A 12,031-nucleotide genomic window follows, 5' to 3' on the forward strand; every position below is an offset into this window, starting at 1 on the left:
ACATCTTGCCTTCTGAAAACCCAATAGACATCGTAAGATAGTTTTGAGATATTTTGGGTCATCCAAATTGTCCCTGAGTTCAGGACTTCGAATCTACTCTTGAATCAGATGCATTTTTTTGTAATACAAGGATGCGATATGAAGTCAACTATATACATCTTGCCTTCTGAAAACCCAATAGACATCGTAAGATAGTTTTGGGATATTTCGGGTCATCCAAATTGTCCTTGAGTTCAGGACTTCGAATCTACTCTTGAATCAGATGCATTTTTTGTAATACAAAGATGCGATATGAAGTCAACTATATACATCTTGCCTTCTGAGAACCCAATAGACATCGTAAGATAGTTTTGAGATATTTTGGGTCATCCAAATTGTCCTTGAGTTCAGGACTTCAAATCTACTCTTGAATCAGGTGCATTTTTTGTAATACAAAGATGCGATATGAAGTCAACTATATACATCTTGCCTTCTGAAAACCCAAATTTAAATTTATTTTCAGTTCATCAATCTTACCAGAATACCCAATACACATACTGATCATTGTATCGTTCAGGACGCTTGATGGTATTTCGTAGATGTAGTAAATAGAGCAATAACCGCTAATAGCAATATTAACTTACCTGTAAATAGCTGTAAATATAAGTAATGAAAAAAAGTAAAATAAGAAGATCCCAAAAAACAACAAATCACAGTTATTCGGGTAAGTTAACATTGCTATTAGAGATTATTGCAATATGTACTACACATATCACAACATGGAATGTCGATTAAATCTGTTTTACAAGCATAGGTCCTAAGCTAAGAGCTGGAAGTTAATCTGGAAGACCCAGATCATCTCGTAACCATTTTATGATGTCTGTCCCAGAAAATGGAATGAGTGCAATTTATTACCCATCGCCACTTAGTATAGTAACCTGTTGTTGCAACTGTAGATTCCAAGTTCCAAACTCAACGGAAGTTTGTAAGACATAGAACATCTCGAAACCATTGTATGATGTATTTGACTTTCCAGAAGGTGAAACAAGTTTAGTTGATGTTATATCACAACTTATAATAGCGAAAAATCCGTCGTCACAACTGTGAATCTCATGTTTTGAACTCAAGGATAGCTTAGATGACCCAGAACATCTCGCAGCCATGTTATGATGATATCTGTTGACCTTCCAGCAGATGAAATTGGTAAAATGATTACACATCACAACTCAGTATAGCGACACACCCATCTGGTACAATTGTAGATTTTAAGTTCAGAATTCAAGGACAGTTTGGATGACCCAGAATATCTCAAAACTATCTTACGATATCCCTTGGCCTCCCAAGAGGAGTAATGGATATAAGTGAATGCCTATTCAAGCTTTGAGTATTGCAAAAAGATTCTCATCCAGCTGTAGATCTCAAGTCCCTAACTCAAGGACAGTTTGGATGACCCAGAATATCTCAAAACTCTCTTACGATATCCCTTGGCCTCCCAGGAGGAGTAATTAATATAATTGAAAGCATATTGAAGCTTGAGTACTGAAAAAAGATATTCTTGCAACTGTAGATTTTAAGTTCAGAACTCAAGAACAGTTTGGATGACCCTGAATATATCAAAACTATCTTACGATATCCGTTCACCTCCCAAGAGGTCTTCTTCTTCTTCTTCTTCTTCTTATTGGCATTACATCCCCACACTGGGACAGAGCCGCCTCGCTGCTTAGTGTTCATTAAGCACTTCCACAGTTGTTAACTGCGAGATTCCTAAGCCAAATTACCATTTTTGCATTCGTTTATCATGAGGCTAACACGATGATACTTTTATGCCCAGGGAAGTCGAGACAATTTCCAATCCGAAAATTGTCTAGACTGGCACCGGGAATCGAACCCAGCCACCCTCAGCATGGTCTTACTTTGTAGCCGCGCGTTTTACCGCACGGCTAAGGAGGACACCTCCCAAGAGGTGTAATGGATATAAGTAAATGCCTATTGAAGCTTTGACTACTGAAAAAAGATTTTCTTCCAGCTGTAGATCTCAAGTCCCGAACTCAAGGACAGTTTGGATGACCCAGAATATCTCTAAACTGTCTTACGATATCCCTTGCCCTCCCAGGAGGAGTAATGAATATAATTGAAAACCTATTGAAGCTTGAGTACTGAAAAAGGCTATTCTTGTAACTGTAGATCTTAAGTTCAGAACTCAAGAACAGTTTGGATGACCCAGAATATCTCAAAACTCTCTTACGATATCCCTTGGCCTCCCAGGAGGAGTAATTAATATAATTGAAAGCATATTGAAGCTTGAGTACTGAAAAAAGATATTCTTGCAACTGTAGATTTTAAGTTCAGAACTCAAGAACAGTTTGGATGACCCTGAATATATCAAAACTATCTTACGATATCCGTTCACCTCCCAAGAGGTCTTCTTCTTCTTTTTCTTCTTATTGGCATTACATCCCCACACTGGGACAGAGCCGCCTCGCTGCCTAGTGTTCATTAAGCACTTCCACAGTTGTTAACTGCGAGTTTCCTAACCCAAATTACCATTTTTGCATTCGTTTATCATGAGACTAACACGATGATACTTTTATGCCCAGGGAAGTCGAGACAATTTCCAATCCGAAAATTGTCTAGACTGGCACCGGGAATCGAACCCAGCCACCCTCAGCATGGTCTTACTTTGTAGCCGCGCGTTTTACCGTACGGCTAAGGAGGACACCTCCCAAGAGGTTTAATGGATATAAGTAAATGCCTATTGAAGCTTTGAGTACTGAAAAAAGATTCTCTTCCAGCTGTAGATCTCAAGTCCCGAACTCAAGCACAGTTTGGATGACCCAGAATATCTCAAAACCCTCTTACGATATCCCTTGCCCTCCCAGGAGCAGTAATGAATATAATTGAAAACATATTGAAGCTTGAGTACTGAAAAAGGCTATTCTTGTAACTGTAGATCTTAAGTTCAGAACTCAAGAACAGTTTGGATGACCCAGAATATCTCAAAACTATCTTACGATATCCGTTGACCTCCCAAGAGGTGTAATGGATATAAGTGAATGCCTATTGAAGCTTTGAGTACTAAAAAAAGATTTTCTTCCTGCTGTTGATCTCAAGTCCCGAACTCAAGGACAGTTTAGATGACCCAGAATATCTCAAAACTTTCTAACGATATCCGTTGACCTCCCAAGAGGTGTAATGGATATAAGTGAATGCCTATTCAAGCTTTGAGTACTGAAAAAACATTTTCTTCCAGCTGTAGATCTCAAGTCCCGAACTCCAGGACAGTTTGGATGACCCAGAATATCTCAAAACTATCTTACGATATCCGTTGACCACCCAAGAGGTGTAATGGATATAAGTGAATACCTATTGAAGCTTTGAGTACTAAAAAAGATTTTCGTCGAGCTGTAGATCTCAAGTCCCGAACTCAAGGACAGTTTGTATGACCCAGAATATCTCTAAAGTGTCTTACGATATCCGTTGACCTCCCAAGAGATGTAATGGATATAAATGAATGCCTATTCAAGCTTTGAGTACTGAAAAAAGATTCTCTTCCAGCTGTAGATCTCAAGTCCCGAATTCAATGACAGTTTGGATGACCCAGAATATCTCAAAACCCTCTTACGATATCCCTTGCCCTCCCAGGAGGAGTAATGAATATAATTGAAAACATATTGAAGCTTGAGTACTGAAAAAGGCTATTCTTGCAACTGTAGATCTTAAGTTCAGAACTCAAGAACAGTTTGGATGACCCAGAATATCTCAAAACTATCTTACGATATCCGTTGACCTCCCAAGAGGTGTAATGGATATAAGTGAATGCCTATTGAAGCTTTGACTACTGAAAAAAGATTTTCTTCCAGCTGTAGATCTCAAGTCCCGAACTCAAGGACAGTTTGGATGACCCAGAATATCTCAAAACTATCTTACGATATCCGTTGACCTCCCAAGAGGTGCAATGGATATAAGTGAATGCCTATTGAAGCTTTGAGTACTAAAAAAAGATTTTCTTCGAGCTGTAGATCTCAAGTCCCGAACTCCAGGACAGTTTGAATGACCCAGAATATCTCAAAACTGTCTTACGATATCCGTTGACCTCCCAGGAGGTGTAATGGATATAAATGAATGCCTATTGAAGCTTTGAGTACTGAAAAAAGATTTTCTTCCAGCTGTAGATCTCAAGTCCCGAACTCCAGGACAGTTTGGATGACCCAGAATATCTCAAAACTGTCTTACGATATCCGTTGACCTCCCAAGAGGTATAATGGATATAAGTGAATGCCTATTGACGCTTTGAGTACTGAAAAAAGATTCTCTTCCAGCTGTAGATCTCAAGTCCTGATCTCAAGGATAGTTTGGATGACCCAGAATACTCCAGAAACACATTGCGGTGTTTTACCACCTTCTATAACATGTAAGGAACATGGTTTAATACTCGAATAAACAAAGAGTAACAAAAAATTGTAGATTTCAAGTCCTGAACTCATGGATAGTTTGGACTAGGCCTAGGACGTCCAAGGAAGATTAAAAATAGTTTATTGTGTATCACGGAATCTCTACGGATACGTTCGATACAAAATCTTTTTTTGAAACAGTAAAATCCGCTGCCAATATACCTTATATTGTATTGTTCATAACTTCACCAAGTTCATGACGTTCTAGGCTGCCGTAAGGCCGTTTTTGTCCATGCCTAATATTTTTCCCTGATAGGGGAGTTAATTTCAAGCCATTTTGCTGAAGAGACCGTTCACTTTTATCCATCGTGCAATTTTATACATCCATTTTTCTGTTGGGGTCATATATGACCCCGTGGGCCTGAAAGGGTTAAATGAGTCATTCGTGGCAGATTTTTATAAAAAAAAATCGCACGAAACGTCCTTGCTGCTTAACAAATTACGACTTTGAGTTAGTCTTTCATATACAGAAATTACCTATTTTCAAAGCAGGTCTACGTACACAGTTTAAAAATCTGAATATGTTAGGTGATTATTCGTGAAGCGTTTTTATTGCCTTTACTTTTACATTCGATATATTTTTGCGGACAAATGTGATGGCATATTTCGACCACGTTTTCCTGTAAACACCTATCGGAAAATTTGTTTTATGAATTGCATTATGTTATTTTGCGGACCGGATCCAAATGTCTAATTATAAAAATATTACCAATGCGAAAAATTTATCATCATAAAAATATACTTATATTCACAAAATATTTCTATCTGTGTAATTTTGAGTAATCAGCGCGTTAAAATTTGACCAGAAGACACTTTAAATAGCAGAGAAAGTTGAAGAAGAGATTGAGTAAGGAAAATTATTGATTTAGAAAAAAAATCTCGACAAAGCCTTCCAAATGGTGGCATAATTTAACATCTCCAAGCTAAAATATTTTTTTGTTTCGTCGTTCAATAGTTGAAAATTTATTCCATTTGTACTTACTTGCAAGAGTACCAGCTCCAGTCCAATCCAATGTAAAGTGCTTCTCACTCAGACCATCCTGAGCCGAGATTCGCAAAACAAAAGTTCCAATTCCACATCACCAGGCGCAATATCTTCTGTGATTCTCTTCCGTAGTCAATATCTGCACTGGCAAACAGCGCAAAAATTAAAACCACCACTATTAATAACGACCATAACATTAAACGAGCAAAACTTGACAAAGCAACGAATCTTCAGCGCAGCCCAGCACCGACCGGCCGATCCTCTCCAGCCTACTTCACTTGAAAAGTCATAAAATCTTCGACAAAGCAGCGCGCGCGGGCGCGAAGAGGACAGGAAAATTGCAGCACAAACGGCAAAGCACGCGGTTCTCGTTGTCCGTCGGTTGCTCGCTCTTTTCCAAGCTGTCGTCCCCGTCGTCCAGAGGAAGATAATTTTCTGATTTTAATCGAATTAATAGCAGAGCCCCTCCACAGACAGTCCGGAGCTGCTCAGTACCTATAAGACTCGCGAACTGTGTACCACATCGACCGCCACTACTGCCACCGAGGATAATTGATGCGATCGTCGCTCGTTCTCCGGATTGTTCAAGACGGAGTTTGAAGTCACTTGAATCGGAACTGACGAGCAACGCGGAGATCTATCTGAAGCGGACTGGTTCGCGAGAGAGTTTATAGGAGTTTGCGCTGCGCCTCCACACTACTCCAGTGACAATCTCAGACTGAAGTGAGCGAGTTGGTGATGAGTCCACTCGAGTCGAGCCGCCTCCACTCCACTCACTGCTGGGCACGGTGCAACATCCAGCAAGCCAGCAATCATCTGCGAGAATGTGGATTATGGTTAAGCGTGGATCATGGCTGTGATGTTTTCGCCGGGTCACAGTGGCGAGATCACTGTTCATAACTAATTAAAACACAAGAGTATGCAGACCACATTGTGCTCTTGTACTGTGCGGTTGTCTGTTCTCTTTGCTGAAGAAAGTTTTTAATACTACCCGAAGCTATTTTAATTTCAACAGTGCTTCTCAGCGCTATTTGTACCTACTGATCCCGTTACGATCTTTGCTTGGACCCGTGCCTTCATTTTACGTTGGACACGTTTGCGGAAGTAAAATTCCGACATGCAGTAGTAATCCCGCAAGGACACCATTTTAGGAGAACCGTCTCCACGCTCAGCAATGAACATTAGCAAAAACTGAATCTCTGAGTCTTTGAATTCTCCCCTTCCTTCTAAGAAACAAGGTTTTAAGATTGTCCTGCCAAAGAGCGGAAAAAAAATAGAAGGAAGCTGGAGACTTCAGATATTCCTTCTACAGTCAAATCTCCATGAGTCGATATTGAAGGGACCATCGACTCATAGAAATATCGAGATGTGGAATAGGAAATCTTTGGAAAGCTGTCTGAAGGGACCAGCACAGTAACCCAAATATTTTTTGATATGGAATAATTTGCTTCCATGAGTCGATACGAGTCATAGAACATCGACTCATGGAGGTTTGACTGTAACTCTAACATTGGAAATAATTTAAGCTTTCATGTTTTTCTGTTGATTGCGCTATTCAAATTAAATCATGAAAAAAATGTTACTTAGGTCCTTTTGAAAAGTTAAGTGAGAATTCTTCTCTTATTGTCCGTGTAAACATGGGAACATTTCCGCAGGCCTGGAGAAAATTTCCAAATCCCTACTCAGTACCGTAAGTACCAAAAGTAGGGTAATGGAATTAAACATTACCACTTGGTTGCTAAATGCTTAATTTCGCTGTAAATGAAAATAAGCTTAACTCATAAGATAAAGTAGAAACGGGCCTCAAAACTAACGGATCTCCAAAAGTGCAATTATCGTTATTCCGTGGAACTTTTGAATTAAAATTTATGTTCATACATCAAGCTTCCAACAAGACTTCGAGGACTTTTGAAGGCTTCCGAGCCGAAAGTAGGATTCCGAGTCTCTTGATAGGAAGCTTCCAAGTCTCTTGAAATGAGGCTTCCTAGCCTTTTGAAAGAATTCCAAGCATCTTGAAAGGAGGCTTCCGAGCCTCTTGAAAGGAGAATTCCGAGACTCTTGAAAGGAGGCTTCCGAGCCGCTTGAAAGGAGGCTTCCGAGCCTCTCAGGGCTTGGATGAATGAAGCAATGAAGATGATGACCGATGCTTCAGCACCAGATATACTCCCGAGGAAGGTAGCTTCATGAGAGAACGGTTTCAAAGTGCTTAGTGAAGAATGCTTCCTCGCTCCATATGACACTGTTGTATGAAACAGTTGGAGAGTGAAATCAAGCACCCGCTAGTGCAGAGAATATTTAACTCTTTTGCCTCATTTATACTGAGTTGCGCATATCTGTTGGAATGAATGTGTGAAAGAGAGGTATATAATGTAGGCCCTCTCTTTCTCGCTAATACGGTTTTGTATTTACACAACCCTCACTCGCATCTGAAACACTGCCGATGAACGAAGGAAGCATCCTCTATTCACGCTGCCCTACGAACGATGCATCCTCGGCACTAGTCGGCTTGTGAAGATGCCACGTTCAAAATTCTCCACTTTCAATGTATAAAACGAATGCTTTGTATTTGCCTCTTCCCTTGTTCGTGCCGAAAGCAGCACGTCATCGAGCGAACATCGATCGGTGCACCGAAATAATAACCTCGCTGTGGACCAAAAACGAAGCAATCGTTCGTTTTTGAACGAATTTTCCAAGGCCTGGAGCCTCTTGAAAGGAGGCTTCCGAGCCTCTTGAAAGAAGGCTTCCGAGCCTCATGAAGAAGGCTTCCGAGCCTCTTGGAAGGAGGCTTTCGAGCCTCTTGGAAGGAGGTTTCCTTGCCTCTTGGAAGGAGGCTTCCTTGCCTCTTGGAAGGAGGCTTCCTTGCCTCTTGGAAGGAGGCTTCCTTGCCTCTTGGAAGGAGGCTTCCTTGCCTCTTGGAAGGAGGCTTCCGAGCCTCTTGGAAGGAGGCTTCCAAGCCTCTTGAGAGGAGGTTTTCAAGCCTCTTGAAAGGAGGCTTCCAAGAATCTTGAAAGGAGGCTTCCAAGCCTCTTGAAAGGAGGCTTGCAAGCCTCTTGAAAGGAGGCTTCCAAGCCTATTGAAAGGAGGCTTCCAAGCCAATTGAAAGGAGGCTTCCAAGGTAATTGAAAGGAGCCTTCCAAGCTAATTGAAAGGAGGCTTCCAAGCCTCTTGAAAGGAGGCTTCCGAGCCTTTTGAAGCGAGGCTTCCGAGCCTCTTAAAGGGAGCCTTCCAAGCCTTCTGAAGGAAGGCTTCCGAGCCTCTTGAAATGAGGCTTCCGAGCCTCTTGAAAAGAGGCTTCTGAGCCTCTTGAAAGGAGGCTTCTGAGCCTCTTGAAAGGCGACTTCCAAGCCTCTTGAAAGGCGGCTTTCGAGCCTCTTGGAAGGAGGCTTCTGAGCCTCTTGAAGGAGGCCTGAGCTCTTGGAAGGAGGCTTCCGAGGCCTCTTCGAAGGAGGCTTCCGAGCCTCTTGAAAGGAGGCTTTCGAGCCTTTTGTAGGGAGGATTCAAAGACTCTTGGAAGGAGGCTCCCGAGGCTCTTGAAAGGAGGCTTCCGAGGCTCTTGGAAGGAGGCTCCCGAGGCTCCTGGAAGGAGGCTCCCGAGCTGCTTGGAAGGAGGCTCCCGAGCCTTATGAAAGGAGGCTTCCGAGCCTCTTGAAAGGAGGCTTCCGAGCATCTTGAAAGGAGGCTTCCGAGCCTCTTGAAAGGAGGCTTCCGAGTCTCTTGAAAGGATGCTCCTGAGCCTCTTGGAAGGAGGCTTCTGAGGCCTCTTGGAAGGAGGCTTCCGAGCCTCTTGGAAGGAGGCTTCCGAGCCTCTTGGAAGGAGGCTTCCGAGCCTCTTGGAAGGAGGCTTCCGAGCCTCTTGGAAGGAGGCTTCTGAGCCTCTTGGAAGGAGGCCTGAGCCTCTTGGAAGGAGGCTTCCTGAGCCTCTTGGAAGGAGGCTCTGAGCCTCTTGGAAGGAGGCTTCTGAGCCTCTTGGAAGGAGGCCTGAGCCTCTTGGAAGGAGGCTTCCTGAGCCTCTTGGAGGAGGCTTCCTGAGCCTCTTGGAAGGAGGCTTCCTGAGCCTCTTGGAAGGAGGCCTGAGCCTCTTGGAAGGAGGCCTGAGCCTCTTGGAAGGAGGCTTCCTGAGCCTATTGAAAGAAGACTTCCGAGCCTCTTGAAAGGAGGCTTCCGAGCCTCTTAGAAGTAGGCTTCTGAGCCTCTTGGAAGGAGGCTCTGAGCCTCTTGGAAGGAGGCTTCCTGAGCCTCTTGGAAAGAGGCTTCTGAGCCTCTTGGAAGTAGGCTTCTGAGCCTCTTGGAAGGAGGCTTCCTGAGCCTCTTGGAACGAGGCTTCCGAGCCTCTTGGAAGGAGGCTTCCAGCCTCTTGGAAGGAGGCTTCCTGGCCTCTTGGAAAGGAGGCCTGGAGCCTTGGAAAGGAGGCTCTGAGCCTCTTGAAAGGAGGCTTCTGAGCCTCTTGAAAGGAGGCTTCCTGAGCCTCTTGAAAGGAGGCTTCTGAGCCTCTTGAAAGGAGGCTTCTGAGCCTCTTGAAAGGAGGCTTCCGAGCCTCTTGAAAGGAGGCTTCTGAGCCTCTTGAAAGGAGGCTTCCTGAGCCTCTTGAAAGGAGGCTTCCAGGCCTCTTGAAAGGAGGCTTCTGAGCCTCTTGAAAGGAGGCTTCTGAGCCTCTTGAAAGGAGGCTTCCGAGCCTCTTGAAAGGAGGCTTGAGCCTCTTGAAAGGAGGCTTCCTGAGCCTCTTGAAAGGAGGCTTGAGCTCTTGAAAGGAGGCTCTGAGCCTCTTGAAAGGAGGCTTCTGAGCCTCTTGAAAGGAGGCTTCCAAGCCTCTTGAAAGGAGGCTTGAGCCTCTTGAAAGGAGGCTTCCAGGCCTCTTGAAGGAGGCTTCCCAGCCTCTTGAAAGGAGGCTTCCCAGCCTCTTGAAAGGAGGCTTCCAGCCTCTTGAAAGGAGGCTTCCAGCCTCTTGAAAGGAGGCTTCCCAGCCTCTTTAAAAGTGCTTCCCAGTCTCTTGAAAGGAGGCTTCCAGCCTCTTGAAAGGAGGCTTCCCAGCCTCTTGAAAGGAGGCCCAGCCTCTTTGAGGCTTCCAGCCTCTTGAAAGGAAGCTTCCCAGCCTCTTGAAAGGAGGCCTGAGCCTCTTGAAAGGAGGCTCTGAGCTCTTGAAAGGAGGCTTCCTGAGCCTCTTGAAAGGAGGCTTCTGAGCCTCTTGAAAGGAGGCTTCCGAGCCTCTTGAAAGGAGGCCTGAGCCTCTTGAAAGGAGGCTTCTGAGCTCTTGAAAGGAGGCTTCCTGAGCCTCTTGAAAGGAAGCTTCCTGAGCCTCATGAAAGGAGGCTTCCTGAGCCTCATGAAAGGAGGCTTCTGAGCTTCTTGGAATAAGGCTTCCCAGCCTCTTAAAAGGAAGCTTCCCAGCCTCTTGAAAGGAAGCTTCCCAGCTGAGCCTCTTGGAAGGAGGCTTCTGAGCCTCTTGGAAGGAGGCTCTGAGGCCTCTTGGAGGAGGCTCTGAGCCTCTTGGAAGGAGGCTTCCGAGCCTCTTGGAAGGAGGCTTCTGAGCCTCTTGGAAGGAGGCTTCTGAGCCCTCTTGGAAGGAGGCCTGAGCCTCTTGGAAGGAGGCTCCTGAGCCTCTTGGAAGGAGGCTCCCTGAGCTCTTGGAAGGAGGCTCCTGAGCCTCTTGGAAGGAGGCCCTGAGCCTCTTGGAAGGAGGCTCCGAGCCTCTTGGAAGGAGGCTCCTGAGCCTCTTGGAAGGAGGCTCCTGAGTCTCTTGGAAGGAAGCTCCGAGCCTCTTGGAAGGAGGCTTCCTGAGCCTCTTGGAAGGAGGCTTCCTGAGCCTCTTGGAAGGAGGCTTCCTGAGCCTCTTGAAAGGAGGCTTCCTGAGCCTCTTGGAAGGAGGCTTCTGAGCCTCTTGGAAGGAGGCTTCCTGAGCCTCTTGGAAGGAGGCTTCCTGAGCCTCTTGGAAGGAGGCTTCTGAGCCTCTTGGAAGGAGGCTTCCTGAGCCTCTTGGAAGTAGGCTTCCGAGCCTCTTGGAAGGAGGCTTCCGAGGTTTCCGTGCCTCTTGAAAGGACGTTTCCGAGCCTAATGGAAGGAGACTTCTGAGCCTCTTGAAAGGAGGCTTTCGAGCCTTTTGAAAGGAGGCTTCCGAGCCTCTTGAAAGGAGGCTGCCGAGCCTCTTGAAAGGGAGGCTTGAACCTCTTGAAAGGAGGTTTCTGAGCCTCTTGAAAGGAGGCTTCCGAGCCTCTTGAAAGGAGGCTTCCGAGCCTCTTGAAAGGAGGCTTCCGAGCCTCTTGAAAGGAGGCTTCCGAGCCTCTTGAAAGGAGGCTTCCGAGCCTCTTGAAAGGAAGCTTCCGAGCCTCATGAAAGGAGGCTTCCGAGCCTCATGAAAGGAGGCTTCCGAGCTTCTTGGAATAAGGCTTCCCAGCCTTTTAAAAGGAAGCTTCCCAGCCTCTTGAAAGGAAGCTTCCCAGCTTTCGAGCCTCTTGGAAGGAGGCTTCCGAGCCTCTTGGAAGGAGGCTTCCGAGCCTCTTGGAAGGAGGCTTCCGAGCCTCTTGGAAGGAGGCTTCCAGGCCTCTTGGAAGGAGGCTTCCAGGCCCTCTTGGAAGGAGGCTTCTGAGCCTCTTGGAAGGAGGCTTCCGAGCCTCTTGGAAGG

At 45.1% G+C, this 12,031-nt stretch overlaps 2 protein-coding genes across 3 annotated transcripts in view; one reads left to right on the forward strand and one right to left on the reverse strand.

Annotated features, from left to right (window-relative positions):
- The window catches only part of LOC134225819 (protein N-terminal asparagine amidohydrolase), a 199,227-nt gene that overhangs the window by 142,978 nt on the left and 44,218 nt on the right, over nt 1-12,031 (reverse strand). Inside the window, exon 1 of one of the 2 annotated variants that reach the window (XM_062706190.1) lies at nt 5,413-6,120. The exons of the other annotated variant lie outside the window; for it this stretch is intronic. The gene's annotated coding sequence lies outside the window, so the exon portion shown is untranslated. Of the gene's footprint in view, nt 1-5,412; nt 6,121-12,031 lie in introns of those variants that run through there. 2 annotated transcript variants of the gene reach the window in all.
- LOC134225818 (probable cytochrome P450 6g2) overlaps nt 1-12,031 on the forward strand; it is an 88,265-nt gene that overhangs the window by 14,061 nt on the left and 62,173 nt on the right. The window lies entirely within an intron of this gene.

This window comes from Armigeres subalbatus, chromosome 3 (assembly GCF_024139115.2).
Source record: "Armigeres subalbatus isolate Guangzhou_Male chromosome 3, GZ_Asu_2, whole genome shotgun sequence".
Taxonomy (NCBI): Eukaryota; Metazoa; Arthropoda; class Insecta; order Diptera; family Culicidae; genus Armigeres; species Armigeres subalbatus.